Genomic DNA, 16,943 nt, shown 5'->3' with positions numbered 1-16,943 from the left:
TGTTTAGAGAGACTCAGTGACCTCCCTTATCCAGCAGTGTACTACAGACTGGGACATGTTGATTATATTTCAGCAGCAGTCTGGAAGGAGCCAGATGGATAAAAGCTAAAAGCAACAGACAAAGTGGTCTTTGTCCTGCTTTGAGGCTACAGCTGTGATTGCAGCAATTGGCAGATTTTAGCCACCATCTCTTTAGTGAATATGTCTCAATATTGCTCATCACTGAATTTAGGGTCAGAGAGTTACTCCCTAAAGACCCTCAGTCGATATGGCTTCCTATTGAGAGCCCTAGTTCCTGTCTTCCTCCTTTCTCTTTAAGTATCTTGTCCTATACTGTGTGACCTTTATTCATTCTCCCAGTCAAGTTAAATTCCGAGAGCAAGGCCTATCAGGCTACCGATACCTGGAACCAAATTGTTTCAGCATAAACTGTAAAATCAACAAAGGAGTTCTTCAGCCGCAGCCAGATCACTCTCTGTAGACTATTGAAACTTTAGACAACCAGAGGAAAGCTCCAAAAATTCAATAGCACCAGTTGCCAGAAGAAATAATTCAGCTATAAATAGTTCATAATCCCTTTAAATAGTGCTGGTGGGACATTCTTTATTCTGTTTAAAATTGTGTTCTGCTGTGCTTGGTTAAAACAGGACATAGGCTGGACCGTAACATTCAAAAATGGCAGTGCTGGCATTGTGCACTGATTGGCAAAACGGTCGTCCTGCTCTGCATGCTGCTGGCAGCCATTATGTGCATGTGTGCAAACTCTTAATCAAGATACGAGTCCGGTACTGCAACAACCATTCGGGGAAATTCAGCTTCACCTGCAGTGAGAAATGGAGGTCAACTGCCCACTTATACAGCTCACTTAATTTTCCTTTGTGTTGACTGGACTAAGGTTTGTACTCACCCTCTCAACTGCACTGATGTGACGGCGTTTCACTTGTTACATCCCTACTTTCTGGAATCCTCTTCCAAAACCAATCACATAATTTGTTAGCTCTATTCCAAAGACAAATACAATAGCAAATATCTTTTTTAATCTCTGGCCTTTTTGACCATTACTGATTAAGGTTCTGCAAATTTCCATGATTCCATTCAATTTGAAAGATGTGTCAACATTAATCTAGTCGATTTGTTCAGTAATTGGCCATAGAGGACTGTTCCAGTCATGTAATCATCCACTTCTCTCGATAGCTGGTTGCCACATAGTTAAGTCTTTATGCCTATGTGTAGAATTAGCCCCATAATCTTAACTTTAAGCATCTTAGCAAAAGGAAGCAGGCATGCTTTCAAGGGAATTAAAATGAACCTAGACAATGTGCTGCTACAGGCTGGTCTGGCTTTAGCTGGCTTTCTTACTGAAACCTGCACTGTTCTTTGTCTTACCGAGATAATACTGTTAACACTTAATAATTTGCAATGTCTCTACCAGATATTAACACCATAGTTAAAAACTGTGAACACTTCTTGATATAGCTTCTGGAACCAAAGTAGTGACAAATGATGCAGAATTCAATGCCCTCCGCTGGGGTAAATTTGGAGGAGGGTGTGCAGGTGGGAGAAGATTGGGACCCTGCCACATTCCCGTCTCTGCCCTGATTAAGTTATGGGGGCAGGAAGGCTCGTGGACAGCCATCACCCACCCATCCCCTCACCACCGCTCTGCCACCAATTGAGGCCATTTAATTAATGCCTACTTAAGGGCTCGGGTTCAACCAGCAGCTGGCAGAGCTGTCATCATGCAGAAATCCCTAAAAGGTTGGGAGGCATTGGGGAGGGAGGCCCTCATTCAAAGGCATTCAGTGCCTTATCAAGGAGCCCAACATCAGGAAAGGGAAAGGGCAGCTGAGAACTATCTCCTGCCCTTGCTAATGACTCCCTCCCTCCTCCCCCCTCCTTGACCCTCAACCTGCCCTCACTCACTTGTGCCCTGGGTCTCTTGGTGATCCTAGGCCACTCCCTGGGTACATTGCCAGCAGCTGCCACCAATCCCACTGGCGCTGTCTGAAATGGGCAGCTGGCAGCCTCTGGTTAGCTGGTAGCTCTCAGGGGGCAGGATTTTCATCCTTTGGGGTCACTAATCCTGGGGAAGGCCTGCCGCTGGCCACTTCAGCACTGTTCAGTGCTTAATTCCTGTGGGCCTTCACCAGAGGAGGCAACACGGGGTTCCCCGATTACTCTCCAGCTCCCAGTGAAACCCCCATCACCTCAATTAAATACCAACCATGGATTCTGTTTTACGATAGCCAGCCAGGGTGGATATCAGTCTAAAGGTTAGAAATTGGTATGGCCTATTTTTGCCATACGCACCATGTTCCGAACCCAGGACGCTTTCCCTAAATTGTGCGTTGGGCCTCAATTTAATATTAGATACCTCTAAGAGAAGTTGGCTCAATTCCAAGAGATCAATTTTGGACACCTGACTCACTGGAACCAACCCTTAGGTCAGTCCCAGGCGTTGGGGTTGGCGGGAGAGGAGGAAAGTGGCAAGGAGGATAATTGTCACAAGCAGTGGCCCTCAGGAGAGCTGTGAAACCAGAGGCTGGAATTTTTGGATTCTGGGGTTTCCAATAATTAGCCACTTATGGGCCTCAACTGGGGCGAGGGCAGTGGGCCACCCTAGGCCTTGCCCACCCCCATAAAATTGCAGATAGGTCAGGGGCTGGCAGCAGGGCAGTGGAAAGGTGACCTGAGAAATTTTATAGGCCCTGCTGCCTGCAAACTGCCTACCGGGGACTGTAAAATTCTGCCCCAAGGGAAGCACTACTGGTTTTCCTGGTTCCATACCAAGTTGTGAGAAAAACGTACTTACCTTTTGGTGGCGGGTGCTTGTTAGGCTGTATCCTCAAGGAAGTACTGAGCAGAGCAGGCCTGGCCGGTGCTCAACTTCACGAAACCCAATTTGGCAGAAAGGCCTTAAAACAGGTGTTGACCCCTCATTAGCATATGCAAGGGGCCTAATATCTATTATAGATGGCAATATGAAGTTGGTCATATATTTCAGGTATCCTCGGGTATGGACAAATACCTGTGAAATTGATACTCTTTGTTTACAATTTTCACTTGAAAAGCAAGCAAAGTAAGGTTTAGATTCTACCCCTAGATATTAGAAAATTAGCATTTAGCACTCTTGCATATCATTGCTCATTCTGCTATTCTGGCAGAGGTGTAAGAAATCACTGTATAACGCCCTTATAAAAGCTTAAGAAATTTAATGAATATTGTAGAAATCTTTTGAAGAAAGCTTCCACAGCAGCTTGCTGGCTGAAAAACACAGCACAGGCCTGTGATCTCTGCCAAGGATATGTTTCCAGCACAGATATTCCTAATAAGATTGGATTTCATGACCCACATGTAAACCAATCATCTGGGAAAAGGTTCAAAACAGGCTCTCAAGATGGAAAAAAAACACTTTAGATAGATTTTGCAAAGTGATCTTTGCTGACCAGTCTTCTTCAGTTGGGGGAAATCTAGGAGAGAGAGAGAGCTTCGAGAACCTCAGTTAGCTCAGGAAGAAAGAGAACAGGATTAAGGCAGCTGCAAACAGAACAGACAAGAGATTTCCCCCAGCTGCAGAAATCAGCTTCATCCATCTATTCGTCATCAAGGACTGATAAACCGTCTGCACCTGTCATGGGTCATCTGCATTCCCTGTCTATTTAGCTTACTGTTACTCCTTAATAAACTAATAAACTACTCTAAAATCACATATGAGCTTGATCCTCTTGTGGGTAATCTGTGGCTTCTGAACGTAAATCTTAACAGGGGTGTTGAGTTATTTAAAATAAGAAATGGACAGAATAGCACCCAGTGAGAATGTTAAGAATTTGTGCACTGTTGTCCCCAACAATAACTTCTAGGTTTGGGACTCTAGAACGTGGCATCATAATGAGAAAGTTAACTCCTAGTATTAAAGTGCATTATTTCTTAGCACATTATTGATTATAACCTGGTTGGCAAATTTTTTAATGGGTACAAGTTCAGAATCACCCCCTAATGTTAAATAGCTCAACACCCCTGTTAAGATTTACAATCAGAAGTCACAGAAGGGTAAACGGGCATGCGGTGGAGAGTCTGCTTTCCCTGTCCAGTTGGAGCATTCGTCAAATTGTAACAAGACAAGCCAAGCTCACCGCAAAACTGGTCCTGACTTTCATTACAAGTATGGAAATGCTATCCTTGTGGGAGGATTAGCATTCTGTGTTGCAGTCTGGAATTATGTTGTGACGCAGACTGGGCTCACATGGAACATGTCTCCTCTTGGCAAGATCACCACATAAACTTGGAGGGAAGACTAGAGGAATGGACTGAGTGTTTGCAAGAAATTGAGTACAGATGGGCTGGATTGCAAATTTGCTTCTAGGCTCATGGCTTCTACTGTACTGATTACCTCTGTATATTGGGTCTCATAGTAAATCAATAAATTATAGAAACTTTTAAAAAAAAATTACCTAAAAAGGGATCAAGCTCATACAGGACTTTAGAGTATTGCTGAAATAAAGAGATATTTTGTCAAAGCTTTTAATCTTGCATTCATCAGGACAATTGCAAGAAAACCAATATCAGGGGAAGCAACAACTTTATACTGTATGAGAAGAGCATGCTGATTGGTTGGCAAGTGAGCTCTGATTGGTAGAGGCATTGCCATGGGGAAAGTACCAGTTAATGGTGCCTGCAAAGCATTGTTCAAAATTTAAACCAGGCAGCTTGACTCTGATTGGTCAAGGCATTGCCTGGTTTAAAGTTCAACCAATCAGAGTCAAACTACCTGCTTTAAATTTCAAACAAAGCTTGGTAGTTAACTGTCAGTCACCATTAACTGGTGCTTTCCCCATGGCAATGCCTCTACCAATCAGAGTCCACTTGCCAACCAAGCAGCACTGTCATGACCACGGATCCTATCCCTGAATTACTTATGGACATATTGAACATTTAAGTAAGACGTATTTTTTGAAAAAAGGACATACAAGCAAAAGCTGCCTGAGACTGGAAGATAACCACTTGCTGGAAAATTCCTATGTGGATTACTTGATTGACTAGTTCAGAGAGAACGGAATGTCGCACTTAAAAGGTGTGACGTAGCCTACCTCAGACAGGCATTTCAAGGAAAAGAGACAATACAAACTGAACGATAATCTCCTGTCGTTGCCCAGGTCAGCGTCTACCCCCTCAGCGTTCTCCTGTGCATGCTCAATGTCGGACTCACTGCTGGACTCATCATGTGCTTCCGGAGCAACTGTGTCCATGTCTTCCTCATCCACTGCATCGCCCCTTTCCAGCACGAGATTGTGGAGAGCGCAACATGCAACCACTATCAGCGACACACGATCTGGGGGGTATTGCAGTGCACCCCCTGCGCGGTCCAGTCATCGGAAACGCATTTAAGGAGACCGATGGTTCTCTTCACCACAGCCCTTGTGGAGGCATGGCTCCTATTGTACCGCTGCTCAGCTTCTGTTCTTGGATGGCGGAGAGGCATCATGAGCCACCTTTTGAGGGGATAGCCCTTGTCACCCAGCAGCCATCCATCCAGCCGGGCTGGAGCACTGAAGAGCCCCAGCACCTGGGAGTGTCTGAGTGTGTAAGCATCATGGGAGCTGCCTGGGTACCTTGCACAGACTTGTAGAATCAGCATCCTGTGCTCACACACTATCTGCACGTTCATGGAGTGGAAGCCCTTCCTGTTGACTAAGGAACTGGGCTCACCTGCTGGTGCCTTGATGGCCACATGTGTGCAGTCAATAGCACCCTGGACGTGGGGGAAGCCAGCAATGGCCGCGAAGCCTCTGGCTCACTGTGTCTGACTGGCATCGTCTCAGCGGTAGTGGATAAAAGCCAATGCACACCTGAATAGAGCTTCTGTCACCTGCTTGACACAAATGTGGACAGCTGATTGGGAGACTCCACACAGATCCCCCACTGACCCCTGAAAAGAGCCAGAGGCATAGAAGTTGAGGGCAGCTGTGACCTTTAGAGCCACTGGCATAGGGTGTCCACCCACACAGTTTGCAGAGATCTCAGGGCCTATCATCTGACAGATGGAAGTGACTGTCTCCCTTGATAGACGGAGCCACCTTCGGCACTGGACCTCAGACATATTGAGGTAGCTGCTTCGCCACCTATAAACCCTGGCAGCAGGATATTGGCATCTTCTGCGGACCCTTCCACCTTGCACTTCCTGTTGGCCCTTGTGCCTGCGCCTCTCCTCCCAAAGGTGGCTCCCCTGGAGGTTGAATGTGGACCAACTCCTGGCCTCCTCCCCCATCTGGCCCTCTCTTCCTCCTCAGAGGAGGTGCCTCCAGTGGAGAGCACAACTCCCATTCCCAGGCTAAGGGAAGGCTTCCTGAAACCTGCAGACCCTAGAAATGATTTCTACTGTAGAGTCCTGACTGAGGTTTTTACTCCTGTCCTAGCAGCTGGTATGAGTTTTGAAGTCTTCCTGCTCACTCAGGCAAGTGAAAGTTACTTTGACATTTAAATCCCTCAAACATCACATTCGCGACCCCACTCACCCCACTTATCCCGCCCGTGGATGAGGCTTATATAAATCTCTCCTACCCGCCTGCCCGTTGCGTCCATGCGACGTCCTGAAGATCACACGGGTGCTGAAAAATTGACACCAAAAATTGCTGCCTCAAGGGCCTCAACTGGCCCATTAATTGATGGCGGGCGCGCATCCGAACTTATAGCGCCCGCCTTCCCAAATATCGCGATAGCGCACAGTGATGTCGGGACACTCGCCCAACGTCACCGCGCATCATTTTACATGCGTGCGTGCGGGGCCTGCCCCCGCACGCCAACGGGAAATTTCTAGCCTTGGTCTGGGAAAAAGTATCCATGAGGGAAGGGATCCTTTTTTAAATTAACCTTGTTGCAACCAACCAAGGGGGTTGAATAAAGAAAGGAAGACAGTTCATCCCTCCTCAACTGGGAGCATAACAATTTGGAGTGCTTCATCTGGAATCATAACAAACTGGGGGAATCTCGCCCAGGGACTGATCATAACAGCATTCTCTTCTCATACAGCATTAAGTTGTTGCTTCCCCTGACATTGGTATTCTTGTGATTGTCGTGATGAGTGCAAACCGAAAAGCTTCGACAAAATGCTTGATTTTAGAGTGGTTTATTAAGAAGCAATAGTTTAAATATGATGTGTAAGCTAAATATATATGTTCTTGTCCAGAAAAGTTTCATGCACATTTTGAATTATGGTATGTTACAGGTTATTCTGAGAACTGAAATTGTTGCACACAGCTGGCGAACACAGTTTATGGCTTCATCTAAGTATGCATTGCAGGAAAGCATCAGATTTTTATTATCTCCACTTCTTTCATCCACCATTTGTGACCCAGCATTCAACTCTCCAGATCCTAAGCCCTGCAATTGGCTTGGAGCCACTAAAATATTGCATCTCAAACTTCTGCATGTCCTCTGCTCTTTCTCCTCCTTTAAGATGCTGCTTAAAACCTAGCTCTTTGGCCATGCTTTTGTCACCTATCTTTATGTCTCTTTTATCTGATTACACATCCGTGAATCGCCTTGGCATGTTTTACAGTTGCAACAGCAACTTGCATTTATATAGCACATTTAATGTAATTGAATGTCCCAAGGTACTTCACAGATATGTTACCAAATAATGTATGACCATGTTAAAGGCTCCATATAAATTCAAGTTGTTGTTGAATTTACTAAAATATTCGTGAGTTCCTTCATAGTAGAAAATAAAACCTCTTAAAAACTTTTAGCATGGCACATTGATTCTGAGAGGTATAATTCTGGGAAATATATATTAAATATAAATCAGAGATCCAGTCTAATTGGCATCCTGACTTATGCACTTTATTCTGTTTGGCATAGGTTTGAGAAATCAGTTTTCTAGACATTTTCAGCAATTCCTAAGAGGAAAGGGACAGACAAACATAATAGGGTTAATATCTTCATAACTTATATTTAAAAAATGTGTTCTAAAAATTTGTAAACACTTCATGTCTTTTAAACTCCACTATGTAGATCAGTCAAAAGGAACAGGATGCTATAGTTTCACTCTAACAAAACCGTTGACAAAATTCCTGGTGAAGTCGATTGTCGACTGAGAAAAATGATGTCAAGAAACACAGCTATAATTCTGCCCAAATTTTTAGGATAATTAATACAGCCTCCACTTTCACCATTTACAGTTCCAGAGACCAACATAACAGGAAATGTAAATGATTACTAAACATAGATATTTTTTGTTTTCTGAGAGTATGCTAATTACCAGGTAATCATCTGTAAAAAGTTGTGTGTTTGAGTATATTATACAGCACATTTTGAGAGGCTCGTTCCCAGTGCAGAATCTCATTAACTATGACTGAAGGCTGTAGAATCAACCCATGTTCAATCTAATGTTAAGTGATACAGGTTTGTGGCACCATAGACAGTTTGGCTGTACGGGAGGGAAGAGAGAAGAAGGGAAGAGCAGTAGTGATAGGGAATTCATTAGTTATGGGAACAGGCAGGCGTTTCTGTGGCTGTAGACGTGACTCCAGGATGGTATGTTGCCTCCCTGGTGCCAGGGAGTGGCTGCAGGACATTCTTCTGGGGGAGGGTGATCAGCCAGAGGTCGTGGTCCACGTTGATACCAATAACTTCGGTAGGAAAGGGGATAAGATCCTGAAAGCAGACTTTAGGGAGCTAGGAAGGAGATTGAAAAGCAGGACCTGTAAAGCAGTAATCTCAGGATTACTCCTAGTCCCACATGCAAGCGAGTATAGAAATAGGAGAATAGAGTTATTGAACATGTGGCTGCGAAGCTGGTGTTGGAGGGAGGGCATCAGATTTCTGAGGCATTGGGATCGGTTCAGAGGAAGGTGGAACCTGTACAAGCCGGACGGTCTACACCTGAATAGGACTGGGACGAATATCCTCGCAGGGAGATTTGCTAGTGCTGTTAGGGGGGGAGATTAAACTAGATTGGCAGGGGGGTGGGAACTGGAGGGCAAATTCAGAGCAGGGAGCAGGAGATGGAGAATTAGTGAGTGACTGTGAAAGACAGAAGCAGCACAGGTTAAAAAGTGTACAGCACAGGAATTTTGTAGTGTTAAAAGTATATATATAAATGCAAGAGGCATAGTAAATAAAGCCGATGAGCTGAGGGCACATATAGACACATGGCAACATGGTATCATCGCTATAATGGAAACTTGGCTTAAGGAGGAGTAAGAATGGCAGCTTAATATCCCTGGATATAGAGTTTTCAGGCAGAATAGAGACGGGATAATAAAAGATGGGGGTGTAGAATTATTTGTTAAAGAATCAATTGCAGTTGTGAGAAGGAATGATATACTAAATGAAGCATCAAATGAGGCCATATGGATTGAGCTCAGGAATAAAAAAGTGGCAGCCACATTGCTAGGAGTGTACTATAGACCCCCAAATAGTGGAAGGGAGTTAGAAGAGCAAATATGTAGACAGATTTCTGAGTGCAAAAACAATCGGACAGTAATCGCTGGGGACTTCAACTACCCTAATATCAATTGGGATATGAACAGTGTGACGGGCACAGAGGGCACAAAATTCTTGAACTGCATTCAAGAGAACTTTTTTAGCCAGCATGTAGCGAGACCAACGAGAGGGGGTGCAATTCTAGATTTTGTCTTAGGAAATGAAGCTGGACAAGTGGATGAAGTAGCAGTGGGAGACCATTTTGGAAATAGTGACCATAATAGAGTTAGATTTAGTATCATTATGGAAAAGGGCAAAGATAGAACAGGAGTAAAAGTTCTAAATTGGAGGAAGACAAATTTTACAAAGCTGAGAGGTGAGCTGGCAAGAGTGGGCTGGATACAGCTACTAGAAGGAAAAACTGTGCCAAATTCAGTGGGAGATATTCAAAGGCAAGATTCTAAAGGCACAGCGTAGACATGTCCCACACAAAGAAAAAGGGTGGTAATGCCAAATCTAGAGCCCCCTGGTATATCCAGGCCACTCTCGCCAGCTCACTTCTCAGCTTTGTAAAATTAGTCTTCCTCCAATTTAGAACTTTTACTCCTGTTCTATCTTTGCCCTTTTCCATAATGATGCTAAATCTAACTGTATTATGGTCACTATCTCCAAAATGGTTTCTCGCTGCTACTTCATCCACTTGCCCAGCTTCATTTCCTAAGACAAAATCTGGAATTGCACCCCCTCTCGTTGGGCTTGCTTTGTGCTAGCTGAAAAAGTTCTCTTGAATGCAGTTCAAGAATCTTGTGCCCTTTGTGCCCTTCACACTGTTCATATCCCAATTGATATTAGGGTAGTTGAAGTCCCCAGCGATTATTGTCCTATTGTTTTTGCACTCAGAAATCTGTCTACATATTTGCTCTTCTAACTCCCTTCCACTATTTGGGGGTCTATAGTACACTCCTAGCAATGTGGCTGCCACTTTTTTATTCCTGAGCTCAATCCATATGGCCTCATTTGATGCTTCATTTAGTATATCATTCCTTCTCACAGCTGTAATTGATTCTTTAACATATAATACCAGACATCCATCTTTTATTATCCCCCTCTCTATTCTGCCGGAAAACTCTATATCCAGGGATGTTGAGCTGCAAGATAAGGCAGAAAAAGAAAGCTTATGATGTCACAAAATATAATACTGTAGAAAGCCTAGAAGAGTATAGAAAGTACAGGGGTGAAGCAAAAATGGAAATTAGGAAAGCAAAGAAAGGGTATGAAAAAATATTGGCAGGCAAAATCAGAGAAAATCCTAAGATGTTTTACCAGTACATTAAGAGCAAGAGAATAACTAAGGAAAAGGTAGGGCCTAGCAGAGATGTGCATGGTAACTTGTGGGTTGGTGCAGAATATGTGGACAGGGTTCTCAATGAGTACTTTGTCTCTGTCTTCCCTAAGGAGAGGGATGATGCAGATATTCTATTTAAAAAGGAGTGTGAAATATTAGATACAATAAGCATGGTGAGAGAAGAAGTACAGGAGGGCCTGGCATCCTTGAAGGTGGATAAATCCCCAGGGCCAGATGAATTGTATCCCAGGCTGTTGAAGGAAGCCAGGGAAGATATAGCAAATATAAAAGCAAACTACTGCAGGTGCTGGAAATCCGAAACAAAAACAGAAAATGCTGGAAAAACTCAGCAGGTCTGACAGCATCTGTGGAGAGAGAAACAGAGTTGATGTTTCGAGTCCATATGGCTCTTCTTCAGAGCTAAAGAGAAGTAGAAATGTGATGAAATTTATACTGTTTAAGGGGTGTGGAGCAGGTGAAGCTGGATAGAGGGTCAGCGATAGGCGGGGGCAAATGATAGATTGACAAAGATGTCATGAACAAAAGGACAAAAGGAGTGATAATGGTAAGGGCTAAAAAAAGTACTGATAGTGGCATTAAGGTAAGAAAACAGAATGTGATAATAGCAGGACAAGGGTAAGCACTCTGAAAAGAACAACATGAACAAGTAACAGATGCCCTTGTGGGGGTGGGGTTGGGGTAGGAGGTGGTAGCGAGGGGGATAAAAGTAGGGGGGAACAGAAATAGCAAATGCTCTGAGGATCATCTTCCAATCCTCATTAGTTACAGGCGAGGTCCCAGAAGATTAGAGTTCTGCAAATGTTGTACCATTATTTAAAAAGGGTGCAAGGGATAGGCCAGAAAATCATAGGCTGGCCAGTCTGACTTCAGTGATGGGAAAACCATTAGAATCAATTTTGAGAGACAGAATAAACTGTCACTTAGAAAGGCACAGATTGATCAGAGATAGTCAGCACGGTTTTGTTAGGGGAAGATTATGTCTTACTAACTTAATAGAATTTTTTGAGGAAGTAACAAGGAGGATTGATGAAGGTAGTGCAGTGGATGTTGTCTACATGGATTTCAGTAAGGCATTTGACAAGGTCCCACATGGCAGACTGGTCAGGAAAATGAGATCTCATTGAATGCAGGGAAAGGTGGCAGGTTGGATCCAAAATTGGCTCTGTTACAGGAAGCAAAGGGAATGTTTGACGAATGTTTTTGCAAATGGAAAACAGTTTCCAGTGGTGTTCCACAGGACTCTGTGTTGGGGCCCTTGCTGTTTGTTGTATATATTAATGATTTAGGCTTAAATGTGGGAGGCATGATTGGGAAATTTGCAGGTGACATAAAAATTGACCATGCAGTTGATAGTGAAGAGGTTAGCTGTCAACTCCAGAATGATATCAATAGTTTGATTGAGTGGGAGTCCAATGGAGGAGTCCGTCCACTTTCAGTATGAGGTTATAGCACCAGTATGCCAAGGCCCCAACACTGGTAGGATGGCAGCTTCCATGGAGACCTTGGTCCAGGACACAGGCCCTATACTGCGCCAGGTGCTGCACTTCATCGCTGTAGGCTTTGGTGGCATTCATCAGTGGCTACATGAGAGAGGGGCAGGGCAACTCGATCTCACTCCAGCTTACCTTTCTCCTCAAGAAGTCAGCCAGGGGCCCTTGGGTGCCAATACGGAGGGGGACCAGCATCTGGACACCCCAGTGCTATTCACCCAGGTGGCTCCTGGAGTGTCCAGGAGATCTCAATCCCTTCTTCCTTTGACCCCATCACCTCCAGCTCCACTGGTGAGGAAAGTGCACCTACCCCGCAGCAGGAGACCCAAAGCAGGCTGGGGTCCTCCAAGCCTCGGCCCTTCAGAGGACGCCCGCCAAAGTCATCACAGATAACAGGGCATAGCAGTCAGCAGGCTGCCTCCACCTCTGCTGTGGATGTCAGGGATGCACCAAGACGTAGCAGTCGGGTTAGGAAAGTTAAGAAATATTAGGAGCATGATGGTAGCATGGGTATTAACCACATGTTATATACTTTTCACCAAGGTAAATAGAATCCCACCCATTTCACATCTCTTGTGTATGCCTCCTCTTCATGATCAGCTGTGTTGTTGTCCATCAGCTGTGACACCGTGGTCCTTCCCCCCATTTATTGCAGATGTTGAAACAAGGTAGATGTTGTCAGCTTCCACATCCCCATAATGAGTGTGCATACTCATATCATTTCGAACATCAGTGATGCCTTGTCCTTAATGTCAAGTCTGCGTGTGTAAGGAACCTCATTCACCTGATGTGCTGGTTCATGTCATCTTCATTCTTGGTTATTTAAAATTGAGACTGAGGTGTTCACCCATCTGGTTTGCATTATCATAAGGTGAAGGTCTTGTGTCCATCGAGACATGTGTAAATGCATGGAGACAGTCATAGATCCTCACTCTATTTACTCGCTGTCATCTGGCAGGATTTCCAATCTATCAGCCCTTACTCAGAGCTTGTGTGTGATCCTGTCTGCCTTGTGCATTACTGACTCTCAGAATGGACATTTGCTAAGCTCAATGAGAAGTGTGAACACCTTTCCACCTTTAAGTGCTGGAGATCTGCTCCTCGAAGGCACTTCAATTTGCTGGCACTCAAGCCTACGACCTTCTGCCTTTCTAATCTTGTAATTGTCTGCATTGCAGCCTCAAGGCTCTGGTCACCATATAGGAATGCAGAGCTGAGCTACACGTTCTGAGTAGCCTCCCCTCACCTATACACTCGCCAAGGTCATTGATGATAAATACAAATGGTCATGTGGTGCAATCAAAGGAGCCTTGGAGCATGCTCTAGAAGCGCATATGGTAGCTTTTGACACTTTTGAGGGTACCAATGGGATGCAACTCAGAATGCAATGAACCTAATGAGCACTCTTTATTATCAACCAAGCGTTACCTTGAGTGGCTCATGGTGTCTTTGCATTTTGCAGCTAGCAGGGGCCAGGGCTAGCCATGGGGGCAGACTGACTGTGTGAACTTCATGATCCTCAGGTGGTCCGAATCCATGAGAAGGTCAGGATGAATCCACGGCTGCATCCCTGAGAGTGACAGGTGTCAATCTGATGGAGGAGAAAGGGGCACAAAGGGCTAGGTGATGTCAAAATGAAGTTAGACTTGCAGAACGTCCCTGGCTGCTTTGGCCCAAGTGTGACCTTTCAGTTATACCATCGAGGTGACACAGAATGTGTTGTTTCATTTTGACAGGTGGGTCTCCTTGACAAGCTTTGTTAAACTGTAGGCATACGAGTGCACTGAGGATTCTACAGCAGCTCCTGCCTCTACTCGGCTGCCGTGGTGACTGGGATGTTGCAGAGATGCTAGAAGAGGCTGTGAGTTCTGATGTGTGATGCTAGAACTCCCTGCTCCAGGCTGGACCTCATCTCAACAAGACACATGTTCCCGAGGCTTCATCATCCTTCAAAGGAACAGGACAATAGTTCACAAAATGGATGAGCACTCACACTCAGGTTGGAAGGAGAGAGTTAGCAATGTTGGTGCTCATGTGGGTCCATGAGGGAGGGCACTTGTCCAAGAGGATGTAGACTACTACACGTCATCCTCCTCATGGAATCTGGTGGCTATGAGGGTCTCAGCGCACGCCTGCCTCATCTGGCCCATACTATGGCCTATTCCCCCACAAACTTGGCTTCCTTGAATTCATCGCCTTCATCCCTTTCAAGTCCTCCTCATTGGAGGAGACGTGCAGCTCCTCCATGTCAGCATTTGGCAAGTCCTTCCCACTTTGCAGTGCCAGGTTGTACAATGCGCAGTAGGCAACGATGATCCGGGAGACTCTCTGGGGAGTGTACTGGAGAATGTGGCAAATATGAGTCACCAGATCCCTGGACATGTGGAGGCGTCGGCGACACTGTCTCTCGCTCATCTTCAGATAAGACACGTGAGTTCTGTACACCCTCGGTCTTGAAAGCCATCTATGCACAACATTTCTGTGAGCCTCATCCTCCGCGTCTGGAGGGGGCCTTGCTGCCCCTTGCTCTTGAGGGTTTAGCTAAGCATTTAGTTGAGAATCAAATTGAGAAATTTAATTCTAAGCAACTAGAAATCCTTTCATTGACATTCTACATTATATAATTATTTTTCTAATTATTCAATATGTTAAACCTAATAAACATGATGGTTCAACTCAGACCTTCTATGAAAGATTCATTCTCAGCTGTGATGTCTAGAATACTAGACATATGGGAAAGATACCAAGACAATGAAGTCTCAGGGTAATGTGTAATAGTATTCATCCTGGTCAATGTACTCTAAGGAGTTGATCTTGGCTTTTTGCAAACGTGTAAAACAGGTGAAGTCAGTGGAAATAAAAATCGGGAGACAGACTACCAATTATGTATCATCTATTTAACATGATCACACATAGTCAAGATCTACCCTTAGATGTTCTTAAGAGAAAATACAACTCTGATTTTTTTAAAAGTTTTGACAGCATTGACTTTGATGCGGGAACTGGCTTCCTTGTTTTTAAGGAATAGTAAAGTCCAAAACTGACATACTTTCCGTTTGCTTGGTACTATTAGAGGTAATTCACTGCAAAATGTTCCTTAACTTGACAAGTAACCTTTTTTCGGCCAATTACGAATTAGACCTGAGCTGAGATTGCAAACTCATTTAATTTAGCATGTTTCATAGAGAGAAAAGACTTTAATCCAATCTGTTCTCCGAAGATTAGGATAGTATCCAAAAAGGTGAAAGGCCAATATTTAACCTACTTTACCATTCAATCCCTACAATTTGGAAAGGGTACAGAATTGAATATAAATGGCAATTTAAATAAGGCAAGCTCTATATTAATTTTGACAGTTTACCAACTCTTTCCGGATAAGCAAGACAGACTGCTTTCTAAAATCAACATCTCAAAACACACCTACGCTTAAAGTAAACAGCATTATCATGTTTGACACTGGGTCTTTCCTCACAGTTGTTGTCCAAACAATTTTATCAAGTTAATTTCTACTATGCAAAAAATTAACTGTGCATTGTTATTTTAATATTGAGGTTTTTGAATCGACTCTTGTGCTCATAAAAAAATTTCAAAATTTATGAATGTTAAATTTCAGATTACTATTGAAAACAGGGGGCATTTTATTTTCTCAATGTGAGCTGCAATAACTTTAGCTATAATATTTTATGGGCAGTTTATTGTCAGTCTACCACTTAGTGTATAGGTTGATTAACCTGAGACTATCCAAACAGAATGTATTTCCATTTGACAGTAAAATTATTAAAAATGCATTGGATGTTTGTTGTTCCCTTAAATTATCCATTTGTATTTTTAAGAAATGGAATTATCTCAACAATACACAAAGAAACAACGTAGATTTTTTTATTCATTCATGTGATGTGCTGGCTAGGCCCATCCCTAATTGCCCTTGAGAAGGTGGTGGTAAGCTGCCTTCTTTAAACGCTGCGGTCCATGTGGTGTAGATACACGCACAGTGCTGTTAGGGAGGGAGTTTCAGGATTTTGACCCAGTGACAGTGAAGGAACGGTGATATATTTCCAGGTTAGGATAGTGAGTGGCTTGGAGGGGAACGTCCAGGTGGCGGTGTTCCCATGTGTCTGCTTCCCTTATCCTTCTAGATCAGTGATGAGCAACCTAGGCTAGTGAGTGTGCCGCATGAGTGGCCCTCCTTCATCTCAGTGGGCCGCAAGATAGAAATCAGGCAAGTGCACTAACCATGACCCCATGAATTTGCAGGGCATGCCGATTGAACTGCAACAGTGCTTTGATTGGACACAGAAGGAACCCACGGCTCTCACAGTCAATGTTGCGTGCAATCAGCACGCACCTCACTTCACATACCTTTGCTTTGTGTACGTATCACTTTAGTAATATCGGTAGGAAAGAAACTACACAAACGGAAACCAGTGGAGTCTGGCAGTTCTGTACATGGGCAACAGTCAACGAAATGTCTCACAGGCCACACTCAGAACCCTGATGGGCCACATGTGGCCCACGGGCCACAGGTTTCCCAATACTGTTCTAGATAGTAGTGGTTGTGGGTTTGAAAGGTGCTGTCTATGGAGCCTTGGTGAGTTCCTGAAGTGCATCTTGTAGATGTACACACTGGTGCCACTGTGCGTCAGTGGTGGAGGGAGTGAATGTTT

This window comes from Cetorhinus maximus, chromosome 4 (assembly GCF_964194155.1).
Source record: "Cetorhinus maximus chromosome 4, sCetMax3.hap1.1, whole genome shotgun sequence".
Lineage (NCBI taxonomy): Eukaryota > Metazoa > Chordata > Chondrichthyes > Lamniformes > Cetorhinidae > Cetorhinus > Cetorhinus maximus.
The sequence above is the reverse complement of the archived record's forward strand: the minus strand, read 5'-3'. Positions refer to the sequence as shown.